The following is a 22,700-nucleotide window of genomic DNA, read 5'->3' on the forward strand; positions in this document are numbered from 1 at the left end:
AGACTGACAGACCCGCCCAATGCCTATGGCCATGCTATGGTTTTTAACGAGCTCGCTAATTTGCCAAACACCAAATGCGCCTTTTCATTATTTGCACGGCCCAAGCACACACACAGAGAGAGAGAGAGAGAGAAAGGTTGTCTAGCCAGCCAATTGCCAGTTCAAATATCGTTTAATTGAAGAGAAGATAAACTGCTTGAACCGCGCCACAATTCGATTTTCTTATGGCCGGCTTTTTATGCGAGTGCAGGCAATTGCATAATGATCTGTTGATGAAACCGGGCAAAACCACTGACCCACTAAGAAAGAATAAAGAAAAAGTCATGGAAAATCGGCGAACTTCAAATGCTCTTGCAAAGCTCCGCGGCCAAAGAAACCAAAGACTTTGCCATAGTCTTGTAAATTTATTAATTGATATTTGATCGTGAAGTCACATATGAACGTTAAATTATATAGTATTATATGTATATTTGATTATAAAACTATTAAATTAAGTTAGGAGTATGCATATGTAATAAGAGCTCAGGCAATATATCAAAATTCCAGGAAAAATCTCTGGCTTCTTGACTCTACTAATCAAAGCTATATATTTGCAAATAAAATGTTTTTTATGTAACAATTTTCTAAATATAAAAGCTTTATAATATATTCAAGTGATGGGACTAAACACAGAGCATGCATTGTCTTTAGTCAAATCAGTCTCTGCACTGAGAGTCGAGATTGCATAGAATTAAATGATTTAGGGACTTGCCCCAGCTAATGATATATAACACAATAACGACTTTCAAAGCGTTGATAACATGTATAAACTCATTTTTTAAGGGCATTTAAAAAACAAGTCAACAAACTTTCAAAACTCAGTTGCAAGCTGCCAGCAAGGGAAAACGTTGCCCACCCACGTGGACAGAGGACAATCAATTTAAAAAAAATCCAAAAAACGTCCAATTTAGTCGCATCAAATTGCTGACTACTTGCGATTTTGGACAGACAGACTCCGGACTCCAGACTCGGAGCTTTGACTCAGTTCTGTCCTGTGCCAGGTCCCGCTGTGCGACAATTGAAAGTGGGGCCCTGGGGCCGTACAACTTGTTAACTTGTACTTGCAGTTGTTCCCTGGCTTTCTTCTCTTTTTGTTGTTGTTGCTTGTTGTTTTTTTTTTGCCAGCAATTTTGCAGTTTGTTTCGATTACTTCATTTGCTCGTTCGTGCCACATAAAACAGTTCTCTGTGAAGCGTATGACCCAGTTTGGGCTGCCGCGTAAAGGCCACAATTTGTTATGGCACAAAAGAAATAATACAGTTTTGTTTTTTTCCACAAATATTATACTCTATGTATAATACGAATTGCACCCACTGAAATCGTGCACCACTAATTGACCACTGTGCCCACTGATATCGCATATCACTAGCTGCTCCCATAGGCCATTGTTAATGTGACCATTTGAATAGGTGGCCAGACATAAAATTTATGACCGGGCCGTCTCCAGTTGCGCATTTCGTTTGGACAGATTGTTGACAAATGTCACGGGAGTTCGCATTGTCCGTCCTCAAACGTGGGGTGCTATGCTAATTACCAGTGCAACAGCTCTGACAGCTCTCTGACAGTTTGTTCGACTACTGCGCGCGCCCACACACTCAGCTTCAGATCCAGACAGACGACGACGTGATCTATGGGTGCTGCCAGAGACTCAGCCAGTTTGCACGTAACAAGTATCACAATCAAAATATATGTACATATATTCAAAAAATATTTTTTACACCTTCAAAATACATATATTTATCAAACATGTAATAAAATAAATAAATATGCAAACATTCTATAGTGTTTACTAGTCTTGAAATGTCAAAAAGTCACTGAAGTAGGGATCGAGCTCCGTAAAACAAATTGTTTTATTAACTTAATTTATGTTTTAAACCGTAGCCGTGTCAATTCTGGGAGCAGAATTCTATTCATGGCTTGCTTTTGCAGCTAAATTAATGATTGGAAAATTTTGTATAAGTCGAAACTTAAAAAATTGTAGTTGTTGGTGATAGCTTAGCTAGGCTTACGTGTGTACGTAATTTACCTCACTGTTTTTAAGCAACACTAATCACACATTAACGCTGTTTGACATTGGCACGCGCGCCCGCATGTAACCCATTGAATGTTCAGCTAAGCATCCAAAATAAAGAACAAACGAAAATTGATGATCCCTGAGGCGATAATCAGCGAGTGCTTAACTCGAATCATTCAACATGCACAACTTGCATTTTATTTTTAAATGTGAACCGAGGGTGTTCCTCGGAAGTGCCAGCTGCCTTTTTTTTTAAATCTACTTCTTTTCTTTTCGGGTTACATCCAAAGTGATGTACTAAGAGGCCCGCCTCAATAATGTGCCATTAAAGTATTAACAGCACTTGGCCCCCAGTGGGTGTCTAAGCCCAGCAGCTGCCAGCCTGCCCAGCTGGCTAGACGACACTTCAGGTTTTGGTATAGCTGTCTGGCTGGCCATAATCGATGAGTGAACATTTGTAGCTGTGTTCTGAATGTTGTTGAGGATTTGCGCTTAAATAGACGCTGAAAACTGAACATCAGTCAGCGCAGAGAACTGTTTACATGTCTTGGGGTATCTACTAGGTAACGTATCCAATTTTTAATTGCTTTGAAATTCTTCGACAAGCTGACAAGCCTTAGATACCGATCTACGAAATGTGGCTCATCGCTGCCTAACGGTGGTTTTTTGATTAAATTCAATTCAATGCGATTCAATGTGATATATATATATATATATATATATATATATATATATATATACGAAAGCCAACACCTACCCCCTACCCCCTACCTAATCCCTCTTTATAGACCCGCTTTCAATTTGATTTTGTTTTGATTGCGTCTCTGAGCGCCTGGCTACCAGTTTTTCCAGCGGCGCCTGTTGAACCTGTTGATTTGCCTATCAGCACTTGTCGTTGTCGTTAATGTGTTGTTGTTGCTGCTGTTGTTTCTGTTGGGCTGGCTTTCCATGGCATTGCCACACAGTTGGCAAAGAAACCAATGCCTATCTGTGGCATTACATCAGGCCGGCCAATCGATATTTACATTTATCTCCCTCTACCTCTCCGAACTCTCGCGCAGCCACATTTTGATTTGGCAGATTGATTTGTATCTTGGCCAGCCTAATGAAGACAAATGTATGGGGAGTCTGGGCGGTCTTTAGGCTGTTGCAGCTTAATTGATATGTGGCCACAAAATTAATTCCACTAATTGAATATTTTTGTTAAATCAATGAACAAACGCGCTAAGCTTTCTTCTGGCCTGGGCGTTAGATGTTTTTCTTCTTACAAGTATTCTCTAAGCCAATATATTGCCTGGTAGCAGATGTCTCTTGTTTGACCGTTGTTAGAAGTTTTTGGCGCATTATTGTTACGTTTACTTTTCTAATTTTGTCTAACCCACTTTGACGCACGCGGGGCGTATGCGCAATTTTATATCACCTTGCCGAGACTTTTGCGTCATTGCAGTAAAATTTGTTCATAGATTTAATTTGTTTGAAAGCTTGTATAAAATAAGGTTAAGGTATATTTTCCACAGCACATGCGTTGAGTGAAGCAAATAGATCTATTTTGAAATAAATAAATGTAATTTATTAGTTTATAGGGGAAGGCACCTAGAGACTTTTTTAAATAAATCGATATTATAAAAAATATCTAGTAATATTTGAAATTGCTTTATTGAGAGATTTAAGTTTTTCTGTTTTAAATAAAACAATTTGAACAATCATAAATTGCCTCTTAACAACAGGCCCTATCTCTTCAGTAGCTAATTGCCTTATGTTAGGCCTTAATTTATCTTAACAATAGCTTTTAAAAAGCAAATGGAATTTTTATGAATGTGAATGTAGAGCCATATTTTTGTTTTAATTTTTGCTTGAGGCTTTCAAAATATTTTAATAATTATATTATTTATTTTTTTATCGTTGTGCTGTCTGAATGACTGAGCTATCTTTCACTTTTGTGCATAATTATTTTTTGTAAAGCCCTTGATTACAAATTTAAGCGGTAAAAAGTTGTTTTTATTTATTTTAAAAAAGTATTTGTTATGCAGGCAATTTATTAATTGAATGAATCATAATCAAACATTCATAATTTTAAAGTATATATTTATACACTATATATCTATATCTATATCTATATCTATATCTATACAATATTGACATATAAACAAATCAAACCTCGAGCTAACGAGCGAGAAGCCGCTAGTTCAAATCCCGCAGAAAGCTAGCAATCAATATGAAATTCAAATATATATATATTTTTAATAATATTTTTTAAGCACTTCGTCTTAATCTCAGACAGTTCAATATGGACTGTACGAATACCAGACACGGCAATATATCAGCAATATATATATATATATTTTATTTGCTCAAAAACAGCAGGGAATCACTGTGAGAAGCAACCGTTATCTGCTGTGGAATCTCATGTGATCTCTGGATCACGTTAAACATAAATCAAAAAGAAAACTGACCACAGATATGTTGGCTTGCGCATGCTAATAGAAAAGCACTTTGAGAACAACAAAAAGAAAGAAGGAAAAAAAAGTCCAAAACAAAACGCGTTACAGTTTAGGTGTGAAAATGGCCCGGAAAGGCGAGCAGAAGATGGCTAAAAAACGTTTGCAGCTGCTGAACAATTTAAATGCGATAAATTAAATTGAAATGGGCAAGGGAATCAGGAATCGGGAATTGGGCATAAATAATGCGCGTTTCTAGCCAAATTGACGCGGCGTGCAAATGAAATGAAAATTGAAACGAGAGCTAAGTCAAGTGATAAATCTTTCTATTATCCAAAGTGCGCACGTACACCTAGGCCAACAAGTGTAGCAGTAACTGCCAGCAGCAGCAGCAGTAACTGCAGCAGTAACTGCAGCAGCAGCAGCATCAGCAGCCACTTTGTTATCGCCGCCGCCAACGCGACTGCAACCTGGCGATTTTAATCGCGTCGCCGCCGCCAGGCTCGACTGCATAATTTATAAAATCCATTTTAATCAGCGCGCGCACTGCGCTAAGAAATTACTTTGTCTGCATTTAAATGGCGAAAACAGGGCCAAGTGCTGAACTTGGCCCAGCGGCAGGTGTTGCTGCGGCCAGTGTCTGGGGCCGTTTTGAGCCTGGCTCTCTCGATTCTGGCCACTACGTGCCGTAGGTGTGTTAATTCGAGCTGATTGCATAGCGCATTGGCCGCTTTGCTCATTGAGTTGTCAGTGCGTTGTCTCCGCCTTGCCAACTGCTCCATGATAAATGGCCCACAATTATGTCGGCTGCGTCTATATCTACGGACATCGATGTTCTGCCTCTGCTTCTTCTCCATTTTGCTGCTTGGTTCAAAGGCAGCACAGCCGGCAAACATAAACTAAATGAAAAAAAAACCAAGGCTAATTGAATAAACACGCAGAAACGCGCGAGAAAGCAGCGTCTAGAAACCTCTTGTATCTATGTATCATAAACTACTTATTTGTCTCTCATTGTGTGTATATATATATATATGTGTGTGTGTGTGTGTGTGTGTGTGTGTGTGTGTGTTTGTGTGAGTGTGTTAGTAGTCATCCTACACACAAATTGACACAAGTGGCTGCCAAACAATTCTCACACAATCATAGAAAAAAACAAAAACACACGAGGTGCACGCACATTTTCAAGCGTTTGCAAACGCACGCGTTTTCTTAGTTGTGCTATTTAATCAATTTGTATTTATTAAAAAAAAAAATTGCAGAGCTTGTAAAATTGGACATATTTAGTTAAAGTAAATTTTCTATTTTAAACATCTATTTTGTATAAGACATATATTTCTATTTAAAGATTTTGGAAATAAGCATAAAATATGAAATATTTTTTTTGACAATTTAATTGTCGCATAGGGATAGGCTCTTTTTGGATCTTTTGCTTAAACACTGATTACTAATACTAATATCTATATTTTTTTTTTTAAACATTTTATCGTTTTGTTCTCAGTTAGGAAATATTGATATAAAATATAAATCAGATTGGATATAATATTAAAACTTAAATTCAAATCTTTTTTAAATGAAAATGCTTTTTATTAATATAAAAACGAGATATAAATTTAACTATGCTTCGATGTAAATACTAGCTTTTAAGAGCTATGCGTATACATTTTTATTTAGCTCAAAATTTCAGATATATTTAAATATATTTTATGCTCCCTTCTGCTCGATTCGTAGCCGCTTTCTAATATACTTTTTTATTTAGAAAAAAAATAATATAATATGACTAAGAACCTATGTATACTTAATTTCTTAGAGCCAGAAACTTGAGATTTATATATATATAAAGATATATATACTCCTTCATGCTACTCAGATCTTCTTTGCCAATTAAAGAGAGGTAGCAGCAGCAGCAGCAGTTATTGATCTTGTCGCTTGTCACCAACTGTGGGTCAGTTTGTCAATCTGTGAGGCAATCAACGATGCGTGCCGCACGCATTTATGTGTTAGAAGTGTTCCTTCAATCGATGCAATCAGTAGGAGATCGACTTTCAGTTGAGTTGCCCTTCTGCCATACTAACTTAGTGGCCATTTTTTGTTTGATTATCAATCAAGCGGCAAATCAGCGGCAAATGATAGGCAATTGGTCGGGTTGGTGCTGCAGCATGTACATATATATTAATACATATATAAATGCATACAGCTGATCATTATGCAAAATTCCTTGGCACAACAGGGTCATTAACTGGCCACAAAAGCGCGTTGACTTCTGCGGTCAAATTCATAAATCAGCTGCCCTCCAACGTAAGCAGCCGACTCCCCTCTCTCTTCCCTCCCAGGCAATTGAGCTGGAATGCAGCTCACAGTTCGCAGCTCTTAAGATAGATCGCGGCGCAGTCGCATTCGCAGATAAATTGATGATATGGGGCGGGCAGGCACAGCTGGTATATTTCAAGAACGTAAAGATCCATTGACTAATAGTGTTAGATTCGCGCACGGCCGATAAGCGTTTTGTTACCAGTCCCAAAACTAGCTCACCAATTGTCATCAATTATATTGATTAATAGTATTTCAGCAATAGGCAACGGCCTCTCCGGCTCCACACTCGAAAATAGTTGTATTGCGTTTTTTTTCCAGTACGCGTTCACTTTTATTATTGCCATAAAAAATAGTAAGGAAAAAAAAACTGCCATGCTAAATATGTCAACGCTTATCGGTTATTGGCCCGCAAACTTTTTTACTTTGATAAGAATTTCTGCGAATGGCGCGGTCAGCCAAAGCTAATTATGTGCCCAATTGGAAATTGTCAGCTGACTTCCGCTGACTTTTGCAGGCCTTAGCTTTAAGGCAGGTCATGTGAACGTCTCTCACTTGGGTAACAGTTCTTAAATGCACTGTTTGAAAGAGTTCAGTAGTTTAACTTAACCCAAAATGTTATCACAAGCAGCTAGCCATAACTATTTCCGGTTTAAAGGCTTTGCAGTTAAGATAAGGCTGTCGCACACGTGTCTACGGATAAGGCATAAAATGGCAAGAAGACAGAATTGTTTTTGTTGCTCAAAATATTAAATACAAGACAGGCAGTTGTTTCCAACTGAACCATCTATAATTTGTTTTGGCTTTGCTAAGCTTTCCCTTTTTAACTAAAAAGATGACATTTGGAATATGTTTTTTTCTATAAACATTTATAGCTTCGAACTCTACTATATTATGCTCTTGCATGTCTTAGGGTTTTCTTTTGATTGCTCGCTCCAGCTGGAGTGCTGCCATTTGATAGTCTGGCGAATAATTTCAGCTCCATTTCCCATAAAAACGCATAGACAAGAATGCATAAATAATTTTCAAGAATGCGCAGTTGTCGGCGCACACACAGAGTTTTGGCATAAACAAAAGGCCAAACCGGAAGGCACATAATGAATGTGGCACTCGAGATCATTGCAGTTGGCTTTTATGTGGCCGTTGTACATGATGGGTGGTAATCCAAGAGTGCGCCACTTAATTACCACCGCAGATGTAAAAGTATCTATAAGTTGTACTTATTATAAATGTACTTTATGACTACAGTAGTCTTTCGCTTGGCAGCCTCTGGCAGCTGGAATTGTCAACGTCACTGCTGCTGTCGTACTCAAGTGCATTTTTATGATCGCTCATTAAATTTATGGCTTTTAATTTGTCGGCCTTTGTGCGTGCTGCGTTGATAAGCGCCCATCTCAATACCAAATCTCAGCCTCAATCTCAGACGTCACACACACGCACACACCGCTCTCAAGTGCTGGCAGCTTGTTAGCTAGGCACAGCAAATGATTGATATTTGTTTATGGAATTTTGTTGCATATTTTTGTGGCAGCCGCAGCGATTTATGTGGCAGGAGTATTAACATTTTTTCAGGCATTTAAGACACGTTTCATATGCCTGGCTCAAGGCCGAAGAAAGCGTTTGAAAAAAATAATTTTATATCTTTTAATTGCGTTATTGCTCAAACTTGAAAGGGGTGGCAGCTCTACAGTTACAGTGCTGCCTATCTGATTAAAAAGGAGAATAACAAATTTCAGTTCTTAGGCGAATTTATTGAGCGGGCTGTAAGTTGCAGCTTTTTAAAGCTGTGGTAAGAGACTAAATAATAGTGTTATTTATAGTTTTTAATAATAGTTCAATTGTTTGATAAACATATATTTGTGATTACTCTATAATTGCATTGCTGCCCATTTGCTTTAAGTCTTTTGCTCTCACAAGGATGTAAGGAGCATAGCTCATATAATAATAATATCTTTTTTATTTATGATTCCTCATTTTTATCTATTTATGGTATAGAGAAGGAAACACTATAAAGTTTTTTAGGCTATCTAGCAACTTTTCTGCTTCCATGTAAATCTAGACAGAAAGGAAAATATAAGTGCAAGACATAAAAACAAAGAATACATAGATTAAACATAAATTTACTAGTTTTGATAAGATTATAAAAAACACAGCCAATGAAAAGAATTAGCTTATGTAGGTGTTGGTGTAGGTGGAAAAGAAAGAGCCATAAATGAGAATTTTAGTTCGAGTTGATTGTATTTATAGAGTGAATAACACATGATGTATAATCAGCCCAGGGTTCTACTATAACCAACTCGAAGACAGTAAAAAATGCAAATTACAAATTATTATCTACAGCTGCATCTGCCTCTGGCAAGCAATTAAGTTGAAACTGAATAAGGAATAGAGTGCCATGTGGAAGTGGCAAGGGTATAGAATATTCGTTGCAATGCTACACAAAGTCAATTCCATGCACTGAATACTTATCATTCGAATATATATTTATTGCAGTCTTAAGTACTTTTTTCGAAATTTACGCACTTGCTCCATTGACCGACTTCCTACGGACGCAGCTCATGTCTCGATCATATAATTCAAAGTAATATAGGCTGCCCCTCTACCCCTTCCCCCTCGACCATCCAAATCCTTGCCAAAACACGTAGCACACAATCAGCTAATTGGATGTGTGTATGCGTGTGTGTGCGTGCGTTTTGGTGTCGTAGCATTTAGTGGCATTCATTAGCATTTCGAAACGGGAGCCTCGCCCATAAGCGATCTTTAATGGGTAGTACGTGTTGCGGATTTCTGTAATTAATGTGATCCGTTGTGACCTTAACAGTGTGTTGTCAGACTGATTAAAAAGTGTTGGGAAACAAGTTGTAAATGCGCGCAAATGAAACGGAAAACGGCGAAAAAGCGAAAATCCCAGGAATTTCAAAAGCTCATCGAACGGTGTTATTGTTTTTATTTATTTCTTTTATTTTATACTCCTTATGTTGTCATTTTTAATGGATAATGCTACCAGTTGGGCCCAGCTGTCAGCCTAATTAAAGTGAACATGTGCCAAGATCAATGTCGATGGCGCCGCACCGAGTCCGTGCCTCGCCCGCGCCTGTATCTCTCGACTACTTAAGCGAATGCAAAAGTGTGTGTTATTTTTTTGTTTTTGTAAAACTGCAAAAATTAATTTATGCTATATTCATATATGACTTGTTTGCGGCTTAATTGCGTTTTTAAGAAAACATTTACTGACAAATTGACTGCCCCACACAGCCCCCCGCCCAACTCTATATTAAGGGAATTATGCGCGTTTTGCATGCGATTTATGCACAACATGCGAATTTCGATTGTTGTCGTTTGTTATTGCCTGCAAATGGCATTGAACTTTCGGGCTTTGGGGGCTGAAGATTTTAAAGAAGTTGTATTTATATGAAATCTAAACGCTGACAGCTATTCAAACGCATCCGCAAAGAAATCTTGAACTTAATCTAAATAATTTTTATGCAGCCGCACCTTTTTGCTATGCTAATGAAATGTTTGCAAAAGAGAAAGAAACATTTTTTCTACCATGAATCCTCTAAAAATGGGTAATAGGGTATATGGCTTGGTGCAAATGGATGTGACAGGCAGGAGAAGATATCACCAACTCCCTATTTACCCCCTACCCTATATGCCCTACTGTAGATGGAGCTTATGACGTGTTTTTGATATCTTAACCCGTTTTCACAAAATCGCTATAAATATCGATTTTAATTTAAGAAAACTTTGTTGCTTCTCTTATAGTATATACAGATTAATATTATTTCACAGTTCGATCGGACTATAAGAGCCGAAGTTAGAGCAGCAAGGCTGAGAGAAGAAGAATGTGTAAAGAATAAAGCTAGAATATTTATAACGGCAGTTTGGCACTGGGTCAGGGTAGCTACTAGTCGTGCACTCCCATCTAGAGCACACTTACTTGCTTTTTTTTGGTAGCGTAGGATGTGACAGAGTCGTGAGCTGCTCATAACAGTGAAAGAGCCGACTTGATGGGTCGCTAAGCTAGGCCCAAAATAATGTCAGCGATTTGCATGCAAATTGCAGAAGAGTTTTGGTCTTATTATAATTTAAGTTTTTTTTTGTTGCGCATAAGGAAGTTGCACTAACAAGGCCGTTAAAGCCATTAAACTTGGTACAGCAGCAGCAGGGTGGCAATTCTGGCAGTCAAAGTGCAAATATGTGACCCGCCAGGCGACGCCCACACATTACTCAAACTCACGCCCAGACGTGAACTACAATTCAATTCAGAAAAAGGTCTACGTTGCCCTTTTAACCGTAGCCTAATGAAGCTGAGGCTGAAGCCGACGTAGAAGCTGCGGCTGTAGCTGCAGATACTTTGGGAGTATCTGAGCATTGCGGCTGCGCGTCGGGCTAAATTTAGCGGCAGTCGCTGCGGCTGCGGCCGTCGCCTACGATAAATCAAAGTTAATCAGATCTAGTTTCGATTGGGTTTTTATGGACGCTTTGCGGGCCCGCATTGGCCACGCCATTTAAATAAGCTGCCGGGTTATTTATCGCATTGTTGCCGCTCGCAGGTTTCGTTTAGCGCCAGGATGCCAAACGGACAGTCGCACAGACGGACAGACATGACGGCTCAGACACAAAGGCCCAGACTCCGCAACCAAGACAAGGCTCGAATGGTAGCCGAGTGTATCTTACAGGCCTAAAACGAAACGGAACGGAACGGAACTGCATGCCTGCCAATGGCTAGCCGATAATTACGCATATTTTGTTGCCTGTTTTGATGGCGCTCTTTATTTTTATTCAATTTTTTTAACTTATGCCCTGAAACCCGCAGGGTATTATAAACTTGTCAATCAATTGGCGAAAAGATTAAGACACATATATTGTGTACTTATTAAAGTTAGCCAGGCAGTGAGATTAAATCGGGCTTAGTTAATAAATACTTAGCCTAGTCCCTACAAATGTATGTTAATATTTGTCAACCTAAGAAACCTAATTAGGAGACAAAAACGACGCCTTTGACGTTTGTCCACGATAAAGTCTGAGGACCCAACTAGGCTTGGAGAAAAATCACCTAAGTTAACTTTCTTGTAATAAATATGAATGCTAGTTTTGATTCAATACAATAAACATATATAAAACAAGTAAGAGGTTCAAGTCGGGAGCTCCCGACTAGACGATACCCTGAACCTTCTTCTTCCAACATCAAAAGCACATATATATTCTATTTTAGAAGCTATATGTCAAGTTTAGTGACTCTAGCTCTTATTATTTACCAAAATTGCCCAAAAAACAGGATATCATTTGAATTTATAAGTATTTTGTTTTTCAGCAACATGATTGTTGACTTTTTTTAAAAAGCATTTCCGAAAGAATAACAAGCAATGGCAAGGTAAATCAGCTCAAGAGCAAATCCACTTCGGCGTGTTAATAATTAAGCCGCTCAGAAAAGTGCTTAAAGTTCAATTTCTTATATGTGAGATTGGCCATCGTTGGGTTTTTAGTAGCTGTTAAATGGCCAGATACACAGTCGGTGGTCCCGGGTATCGATGCAAGTGCTTGGCTTGTTTTTAACACCCAGGCACGTTGCACACAGACGGACGCGGAGCAAGTCCCAGTTGAAGCAGCAAGTCAAATGGGTTTCAATTTACACACTTGTCGCCTGCTCCTCGAGCCGCTGCTTGCCCACATATTTGCCCAGTTGAGGATTGGCAATGGCCTGGCCTGGCCTGGCGTTGTCAACGCCTTGGCTAAGGCGCTTATTTATTTGCTGAGAGCGACGGATAGAGGGCGAGAGGGAGGGGAGGAAAATGTATCGTATCGCAATTATAAATCAGTTTAAGTCGCTTGTGGAGCCCCTGACATTAAGCAATGAAACCTTTGAGCTTTGTTTAGCTTTGTCAAGTGGGCTGGGCTAACTGTTCCCCTGTCAATCCTGGGTCGGCTTTCCACGCTCCGTGTGGCACCTTTGTATGCGCAACGCTGCCCGCTGCCTGCTGCCTGCTGCTGATTGCCAAACATTGGGCCAATGAATGAACAACTGAGCAAATGACTGATTGCCGACGTCTGACGCCAACAAGCTATCACTGTATCTATCAAGGGAACTCACACGGATTTCTATCTCTATATCTCCCTCTCCCCCTATGCATATGTCTGTGTTTGCTAATAACTCAACAGCTAATCAGCGCGCTCGAAGGGGTGAGACGGAGGGGGCGTGTGGCAACGCAGCGTGTAGTCCGCAATTAAACGAGCAGAAATGTATCTTTGTATCTTTTATCTGGCAACTGCATCGACGAGCAACAAAAAAAAAAACAAACAGCACAACACAACCGCCAGTTGTAATTGCCAAAGCCCATGCAGAGTTGCGGCTTGCCATGTGCATTAGACAAATCAATTATGCTGTCCCGTGTCTTGCTGTTCTCCCCCCACCCAACATCTCCTGGCGACTATTTTCTTTTATTGGGTGCGGCCAAAGTCGTGCCGCAGATGCCAACACGATTGTCCCGAGACTAACTAATGATTGGTGTTGTCGCACGAGCTGTGGGAATCAGATTAAACTTATTTACACAACAAAAGATAGTTATTTTTTTTGTTTCTTGTTTTGCAAAATGTTTTTATAAATATGAACGCGGAAAGTTTTTTCTCCTGAAAACACGAAATAATCTAAATAAATATGAAATTGCACTTAAGATTTATAATCTTATCTTTAATTATTATTATTATTATTACTGGGATAACCAGTATTATGCAAAAGACACATGTAAATTATTGTTTTTTCGTGAATTAAAAGAAATTAAATATTCAAATCGGGAAAATCGAAAAGGTATGCTGAATTTGAACCAGCGATCAGGCCCTTGTTTGTCCAAAGCTCAGACAGCCACAAGCCACGCAGTTCTATTTTTATACCCTTGCAGAGGGTAGTATAATTTTGACGTGAAATGTGTAACGCAAGGAGACATCTCCGACCCCCATAAAGTATAGTTTGTAAGTTTGTGACATTTTATAATTTGTTCAATTTTTCAGGAGAAGTCTCTTTGGTATGCAAGTATTTTTCATTATCTTATAGCTCAGCTATCGCAAAATCAGCATGCATAAACATTGCAGCTCCATATATAGCGCGATCGCAATCAATTCATAAGTTAAATAAATGATGAGTGTGAATATCAGAAATGATTGCCTAAAGGATTTTCGCTTAGTCTATGGAAAATGAGGTTATTGACGCATGTTTTGGCCGCGCGGCGTGTTTGGTTGGTTTTCATATATTTCTTTTTTTTCATTTGGCGTCTGCTCGCAGGAGCTATAAATAACAATAAAAGCGCAAAAAAGTAGTTGCTTAGAAATCAGAACAGAATAGAATCGCGCAGAGCTACTTCAGAGATGCCTCGCAAGGCAATGCGGTTTTTGGTATGTGATTAATGCCTGTCCGTGCTGCTCAGTTGTTGATGCTACCGCAAGGCGAGCAGTTTTATGGGGTGCAAGAATAATTATTCCAAAGAAAATATTAATAGAAATGAAAACAATCAAATTGTTGGGCTAAGTTCGTGTGTGCCTGTGTGTGTGCCTGTGTGTATGTCTGTGTGTGCGTGCGTGTGTGGCATGCCACACTGGCCAACTGTCTTGACTTTATTTTCTTGCGGCAAGTCAATAAACAGAACCCAAGCAAAACACGGCCAAAAACTGGTACCACAACGAAATGAAGTAGAAAGCGCACAAATTTTCATTCATGCCACAATTTTTCTTCGTTTATATTTATTTTTATTATTTTCTTTTTTGCAGTCCTCGGCTAGGTGTCGAGCTGTAATTTGCATAAATCACAATTACCTGTCAATCGATAAACGATCTCAACACGCGCGCAGAGTGTGAAAATGTTCAGTTATAGCCATAACAACAAATACAACATCAACAACAACAACCACTTGGTGGCAAGTGCTGAATGTTGGCCGCAACGCATGACAAATGCTTCAATGCTCCATGCTGCCAACACTGGACACTGGGGGCTTTGGGGGTCTGGCATTGCGCCAGACCTCGCGTATTGTTAAACGTTTTCCAAATGGGCGGCTTTTTATTGCAGCTCGAACAAAAGACTGCAAATGCGACTGATTGTTGTTGTCGCGTGTCTACAAGGTGGTCGCGACAATAGCTGACAATGCAAGCGGTTAACAAGCAATGGGGTTGCCAGATCAGCAAAGTAATGTCAGAGTGTTGGAAAGCGATATATTTATTATGATTTATTAATATGCTTTCTGTAGGGAGCGAACTTTTAGACTGCTTTGAGCTTTAGATACTTAACAATTAAAGTATATCTGATAAGCTCAGCTATGAGTCCCATAGTTAAAGAAAGCAATCACTTTGAATGTCTGTAAGCAAGTACTCCTGAATTTTCTTCTTTCTTTTGTCTCTCCTTTACTTTATATAATTTGTTTAAATTTTACTGTATGTCACATACAGATTTATCTTTATATCTTCTTCACAGGTTCACAGTTTAAAAAGCTCTTCTTCTCTTTACCTCTCTCTTTCTGTCTGTCTCTCTCTTTCTCTTTCTCTCTCTCTCTCTTTCTCTTCTTAGTATAGTATGTTCCACTTATGAAATAGGATTCCAGAATTCCTTAATATATATTTCTAATAGATCGTTCTCTTTCTCCCTAGCTTTCTTTATGTCTTTTGATAAACGAATTTTTATATATATTTTTCAATATGTGTATTTTTATTAAAGTAAAAGTTATGGAATAAAACTGCTTTGTTCCGAAAATAGAATCAGCTGTTTTTCTCAATAGTTCGCTTTTTCTATCTGCATATAAATATACAGATTTTTTAAGTTTGTGATAACACATTTTAAATAGATTTTTAAAATGTCGATATTGTTTAGAAACACTCCTGGTGCATTATTATTATTATTATCTTTCCGTACCTCCTTATAAATGCAATGTTCCCACAATCTGACCAGCTGGCATTCAGCCGCCTACCCTAGGCGCTCAAAGCAATATTCATTTAGTCAATCAAGCGTGCCAAACATTGAGCTTATGAATTCCAGTGTAAAATAATACATTTTTATGCCGCATTATGAGGTCAATTAAAGCAAACATTTAAATAATAATTAAGACCGTGGCGTGACCAAAAATAGAAACAAAAAAAGAAACAAAAATAGAAAAAAAATTGAAAGAAAACGATATTATAGAATCGAAATTTTATAACAGCTTAACAGATCGTAAAGATTTTCTCAGCCCAATAATATAATGCCGTATAATGTAGAAATTTTTAATGGAAAAAACTTTACGCAGATGGCCGCGATGAAAGCCACAATTTTCCTCATTTATGATGCATGTCGGCGACAATAAAGCCGCTATAGATAGATAGATACTTGCTTTGGATACTAGGCTATTGAGCAATGGTCTTATCTAAATTTATTTCGTATTTGTTTATTTTGTTGTTTTACAATTTTTATGTGTATTTTTGGAATGGGAGCAGACACTTTCACTCTTCATTTCATGCTTGTCGATATCTTTTGATAGGGCCTGCATACGATATATACTTGTATTTTTATTTGTGTCTATATTAGATCTGAATTTTGATGATTGCTTAGCTTACTTTTAATAGGCACTGACTCGCACACATTGACAAATTTCTTATGGCTTTATTGTGAACTATTTATTTTCTTACTGTTTTACATATTTGGATAACAGCTTTATTGGGATTGTTTATAAATAACTTGATCTTGAGATTTAGTTATTTTTACTTGCATGTTAATTTAATTAATGGGCAATTACCGGAAGTTCTTTATAGATTCTATAGAATTTCTGATATTATCTGTGAGCTCTGGCTTTTATGAAGACTGACAGCGGTCAGCTAATAAAACACGAATAAAAATAATAGTAATTGCTCATGAATCTATAAAAACACAACTCAGTCAGCTCAGGTTTGGGGCACTTGAAATACGATAGTTTTCTTATAGGGGAAATTGTAACCTTATATGAATGTGTCCGAGAACTTGCTAAGGCTATTTAAACTGAAGACCACACTACGAGGAGTATATGAAGAGATGCAACAATTTACAAGCCTATTATGCTGGAAAACACAATAAAGATACAGTATCTGAAAATGTATCTATACTTTTATGAATAACTGCATCAGTATCTGCATTTGCGTATGCGATCTGTATCTGTACATGCTTAAATGTATCTGCATCTCAATCTATAATTGTTTTTGTAGCTGTTTCCTTGACTGATGAGGTAACACTTTAAAAGTTTTGCTGCCTTCGTATTTGTTTTAAATTTTAACTGCCCCTGCCGCGAAGGCGGGCGTTAAGTTTGTTTATAACATTGTGTCAGCTACTTGCATTTTTTCTTGTCTTTGTATCTTGCAGATACATGAATGCACACGCACGCATACTCATGCTCGTTGCGCGCCCGGGTTTTACAGTGGTGTGAAGTGCGAATTACCAACAACAACAATAACAGCAACAATTTGCATTTGCGTTCAATGAGCCACTGACCTAAGTCAATATATTTTGCATTGTGCCGGCCGTGTACAAGTGTATCTGTAGCTATGCCCTATAGCTGTATATGTATCAGTATCTGTTTCTGTATCTGTTTATGTATCTGCAGTAGGTGTGTGTGTGTGTGTATGTTACCCGGCATTCATTTGCGCCGATAATTATGACGTGTGCGCGCAATAACAACAACAATAACAACGACACGACCAAAATTGCTGACGTTGCAGCTTTTGTTGTCGTTGTCGTTGTTATTGCCGGCCACTCGATAAGCGACAACGTCGCACTTTTCATTTTTATTTTGCTGCTCGGCTTCGATTGCAGCGTGCAGCTCGTTTTACAGATACTTTTTTTTCGCTACGTTACAATTACACACGAATTTCAGCTGTTGTTGTTGTTTGGCCTGCTAATTTATTTGCAACATTTGCTGTGAATTAATTGCAAATGCAGCTAAGCGCGATTTGCACTATTTACGCGCACAAACATAGCTGCAGATACAAAATGTATCTATGAGATACAATGTTGGATTACAAACACATACATAGAGCAGGCAGCATTACACGTGCGAGTTGCACAGCTAGCAAATGGAGCGCATGAATTGGCCAAAGTATCTGTACGTTGTGTTAGCTGTTGTATCTGTGTAGCTATTGCTGTAAGTATCTATATTTGATCCTGTATCTGTATCTGTGCATCAACATTTAGGGAAGCATTAGCTGATGATAACCGCTTTGGCTGCCATAATTCAACTCTAACTAATTGAAATATTTGCCTTTATTTCGAGAGTGTGTAAGTTGAGGGAGCTTTGCGGGCTGGGTGGGGCGGTAGCATGTCAAATGTCTGGCGGGTTGACAGTTAAATATATATATTTGCCCCTTGACGTTGACAAGGCGACAATTTGGCTGCACGCACAATAACAACAGCAACGATTCGTTGCGCTCCAGATTCCAAGTATTTACATGTTTAACATTTACATCTATATATTAATACATATATTTGTGCCCCGAGCCGTGTCATATGTGTGTCAGCAGGCAGCTCCAATGCCAATTCTATTTCGGATTACCAAGCCGAAGCGAACCAAATCGAATCCCATGACATGGCTAAATCATGTCAAACTGACGCAAATGATGCCGCTCGTAATACAAATGGAGTCGCTTTGAACTTTGACTGCAGCACGAATTTACAATATGCGGGACCAATCCCACTTACCCACAAATCAATTGGTGCTGCTGTTTGGGGAGCTATTAGCAGCTCTCTGAACTAATTTCTTTTTTATGGGGAGGCTACATGGCTGGTTGATTATGTCAAGAATGAGCGACAGTTTCTGAACTTTCAGTTGTGGGAGAATTCTGCTTAACACTCTTGGTTCTTGAGCGTACTCCGATAATAGATATAGAAAGCGCTTTTTAAGCTGCCTTCAGGTGCTGAGAAAATATTCAGCGGTTGAGTAAATCTAACTGCCATATATTAATATTTTTTAAAATAATTTTTGGTTAAGAAAATTTAATTTATTTTACGTCAATAATTTCTGGAAGTTCTTGTATATATTTTAGGCATATATTTTAAGGAATCTTTAAGAATTAGTTTAAATCTCATTTAAATTTATTCTTAATAAAGAACATTAGAAAAGTAATTTGTTTATACTGTTTATATTAATTGTCCACTTAATATAAAATGCAAATAGAGTAGATAATTTTGACAGAATTTGTGTTTACAACTTAAAGATTAGCCTTTAGTTTTACCGAACTTTTCAGGGTCAGATACAAGTTGCAGCTGTTGTCAACAGCGCTCAAAGGCAGCATTGGACAGCAACTAGTTGCCGCTGCACTCAAGTCGTGGCACAGTGTGTGCCAAATATTTGCATACCGCATTAAGACGATCTCTCTTCCTCTCTTTCTCTCTCTCTCTATCTCTCTCTCTGTCGCTTAAGTGCCTCGAGTGCCTACACTATCGTCGTTATCATAATGTGACACATTAATGCTGTCATTAAATTTATAACAAAGTATGCGAAAAGAGTCAACAAAGCGTCCGATAAGACTTGCCGTACGAGCTGGTATTTTTGTGGGCGTGTCACGAGTGCGAGCCGCCCCATTTGCCGAAGGCTTTTAACTGCAGCACGCTTCGTGCAGCTTGGCTAACAGAACGTCAATTAATTAGCCACTGTAAATTGTCGCAAATCAATTAGACAATTTGTCAGCTGTTTGATTTATGCTATAAAAAACTAAAAGATATTTTTCATATAGGCAAATATATATATTTGTATATCTTTTAATTACATGTGCGACATGCAGACAGGAGGCTAAAATGAACTGTTATAAGCCGCATGTTTTGCATGCATCGCTGTCAAAGCGAAAAGCTGTCAATTGCCATTTGGTAGACCCGTTCACAAATACTCCCCGCCAGCCACCAGACCGCCTAGCTGCACGCCCAGCCGGCGACCGCCCGCCTGTCAGCGCTCGCTGCTCCAATGTCTGGTTAGACGGCATTTTTTATGCCACAAAAAAAAAAAAGAAACGAAAAAAATGTAAAAGACACACAAAAATAGTCGCTACATAGAATCCATAAAACATTTTTAGCATTTGCAGACGTGTGGCTTTTAAAATTGTCTGGAACACAGAGAGATACAATTCTTGTATGCGGGCAGCAGACTGTCCGCACAGACTGTCATCAAGCGGAAGTCTTCGGTCGCGCACTTCTGGTGTCAACCGATAGAAGTTTGCCTATTATATGGGTTAAGCGAATGATCAATGGATTGGTGTGGTGGTTGTGGTTTTTCGCTTTTTTTTTTTCACTGAGTGACGGCGAAGAACTGGCTAGAGTTGTTCTTGGAAGCGTTCAAGATCAGTAGCCAGCAATAAAATCAACACAACATGTCACATTGAAAAAGAATAATGGACTGCAAAGCATTAGCATTTAATATGAGATGTCTTTTTCGAAATTAGTAACAGTTTATCTGTCATAAATCAATCTAAAGATCTTCAAGAAACAAGATCATTAGCTGGAATTAGATCTATGAGATCATATTTAACATAGAGACCTGTCGCAACCAGAAACTTGTATTATTCTGAATGTAGACTATCAGAGATCGTGTTTAAACACGCTCTAATAAGAAACAGTATCTGTAGTTCATAAAAGATCATAATGAAGCTTTAAAACTATATGCAAATATATTAAATATTTAAAAAAGAAGACAATTCTTCATATGCTTTCTATCATAGAACAAGTTGAATTCAAGATCAGTAACTGCAGTTAGCTGCAAAAAATATCAAGATCCGTAGATCACTGAAAATTGACATTCGCAGCCTTGACTTTAGAAATAAATATAAATTTTAATTTAATTTTTGTCTAGAAATAGCTTAATCTTAGATTAGGATCAGTTGATTTCAGCTACTGATCAGGTGTTGCTTTATTCCTAAGTTGATAATTTCAAACAACTTGTGATTTACGATCAGCTTTTGAGATCTCTACCTGTGAAGCATTGCTGTAAGTTGTTTATCACGTGTAGAAAATATAGAACTTGTCTTAAGTCTAATTTATAAATAAGACATTTATTAACAATAAACACAGACATTTATTTCTAGCCTAAAAACTGTCGAGCGTTTAGTTTAAATAATAGAAAAACGAAGAAAACTTAAAAGATCTGTCAAAATTTGAAATCTTCCAACTTAACATTTTTTCAATGAAATTTTCAAACTTGTTTAAGATAAAAGATCTATGTAAGCAACTGAAATATTCAAACATAAGGCTCTGCTAATTTGCAAAGCTTAAAATAATAATTCTCTCGCTCTCACTCGCTTTATTTTGCGTCGAAATATTAAAGCTATGCTCTTCTAAGCGATAAATCCATTGGCCAATTTAAACTTGCAGCTGAAATTAAGTGGAGTTCGTGTCTGATCAGCTGATAATACCCTGTTGATCAACTTGAGCAACTGATCAATATTGATCGTGCGATAATATAATTGAATTAAACATGACTTTAATAGCTGACATACTGAGCAGCTGACAATTTTATAAAAAAACGATATGATCAATGGGCGCATTTAGAAACCGATCACAGCCTCTAATGGCCAGTCAGCCAAATGAGTCAACACCTGCCTTGCGTAGAGCTGGGACCTAAACCTGTAGACACGGACACGGGCCGCCGTGTCGCTTTATTCTTGGCCTAAAAAGCTGATGCGGCCCAAAACGGCAGGAGGCAGTCGCCGGTTGCCGTTGTTGGTTACCGGTCGCCGTTTGCTGCCACAGACGCAGCCACAGACGACGCCACTTGTCTTGTCGTGTCTCAAATTAATTAAAGACTCATCTACATATTTCATTTCCACTCCAACTGGTTGCGCCGATACAAGAAAATGCGGAAAACCAAAAACTTGACGCTGACCGCAACGTTGACAACGCCGCTGGCAGCGGCGCTGGCAGCGCCGCGCGCAGCGGGCGCCTTCAAATTGGCCTGTGATTGGGCCAGTCGAAGCAGCAGCGTCAAATGAGGGCGTGCCACGTTTTCGAAATGCGCCCACAAACTCTTTTTCCATTTTTTCAGCTATTTTTAACAACTTCTTTAAATGTTTTTTTTTGACATATTTTTTAACATGCATATTTTTTCATGTTTTTTTCTTTTAACATTTTTAAAACAGCTACAATTTGTTTGGAGTTTGGTTGGGTTGTTATAATTTGTAAGAACAACATGTTGCACATATGGCATATTTATATTCAAATCAGCCCAATACCGAACTTTCACTAAAAAAAACTCTTATACAAAAGGGGCTTAGAGCTGAGGCCCTACACGGTGGGCCCCATACTTTACACATTATTAGACTAATTTAATCAAATCAATGCACTCTCAATATCTAAGTTCATTTTTCATTAATGAATTGGGCTTTAGTCTTTGGGTTTCATTTGCCAGAGATATCATTTAAGATTTTCGTTGATTCTTTCAAACGGTAGCTTTTTATGGTTAGGAGGTTACAGGCCATAAATAAGCCGACAGTGAAAGCCACAAATAGTTATAGATGGGCTAGTTTAGAGCCTCGCACAGCTAGGGGGACGTAGCTTATGAGATTAAACGCAGCCTGACAAATCCCATCAATGTCAACGTTTGTATCATTACAATAGATCTAGAAACTAATGAAAATGCTGGAACTAACACATATGCAGGCATTTTTATACATTTTCTCATTTGCCATATGTGGGCGTGTCCGGATTGACAACAACTATGCCAATCTATAGCAACCCCTAAGTCGTCAGCTGTCAATGTGTTTTATAATTTATACTTATGCGCATTTGCCCTATCGGATATTGGGCGAATGCGCAGGAAATCCGTTGACTACCCCCTCAAAAAAAAAAAGAGACACATAAGTATATATATATAAAATGCAATTCGATTATTGGCACACCGAACCATAGCTGCCGATATGATAATAATAATTGCGTACAGATA

At 38.3% G+C, this 22,700-nt stretch overlaps 1 protein-coding gene across 1 annotated transcript in view; it reads left to right on the plus strand.

Moving 5' to 3' along the window:
- Positions 1 to 22,700, plus strand: part of LOC115763723 (myb-like protein A) — a 47,984-nt gene that overhangs the window by 12,251 nt on the left and 13,033 nt on the right. The gene's annotated exons all lie outside the window — the stretch shown is intronic.

Source organism: Drosophila novamexicana, unplaced genomic scaffold (assembly GCF_003285875.2).
Source record: "Drosophila novamexicana strain 15010-1031.04,08,12 unplaced genomic scaffold, DnovRS2.1 tig00000770-arrow-pilon, whole genome shotgun sequence".
Classification (NCBI taxonomy): Eukaryota; Metazoa; Arthropoda; class Insecta; order Diptera; family Drosophilidae; genus Drosophila; species Drosophila novamexicana.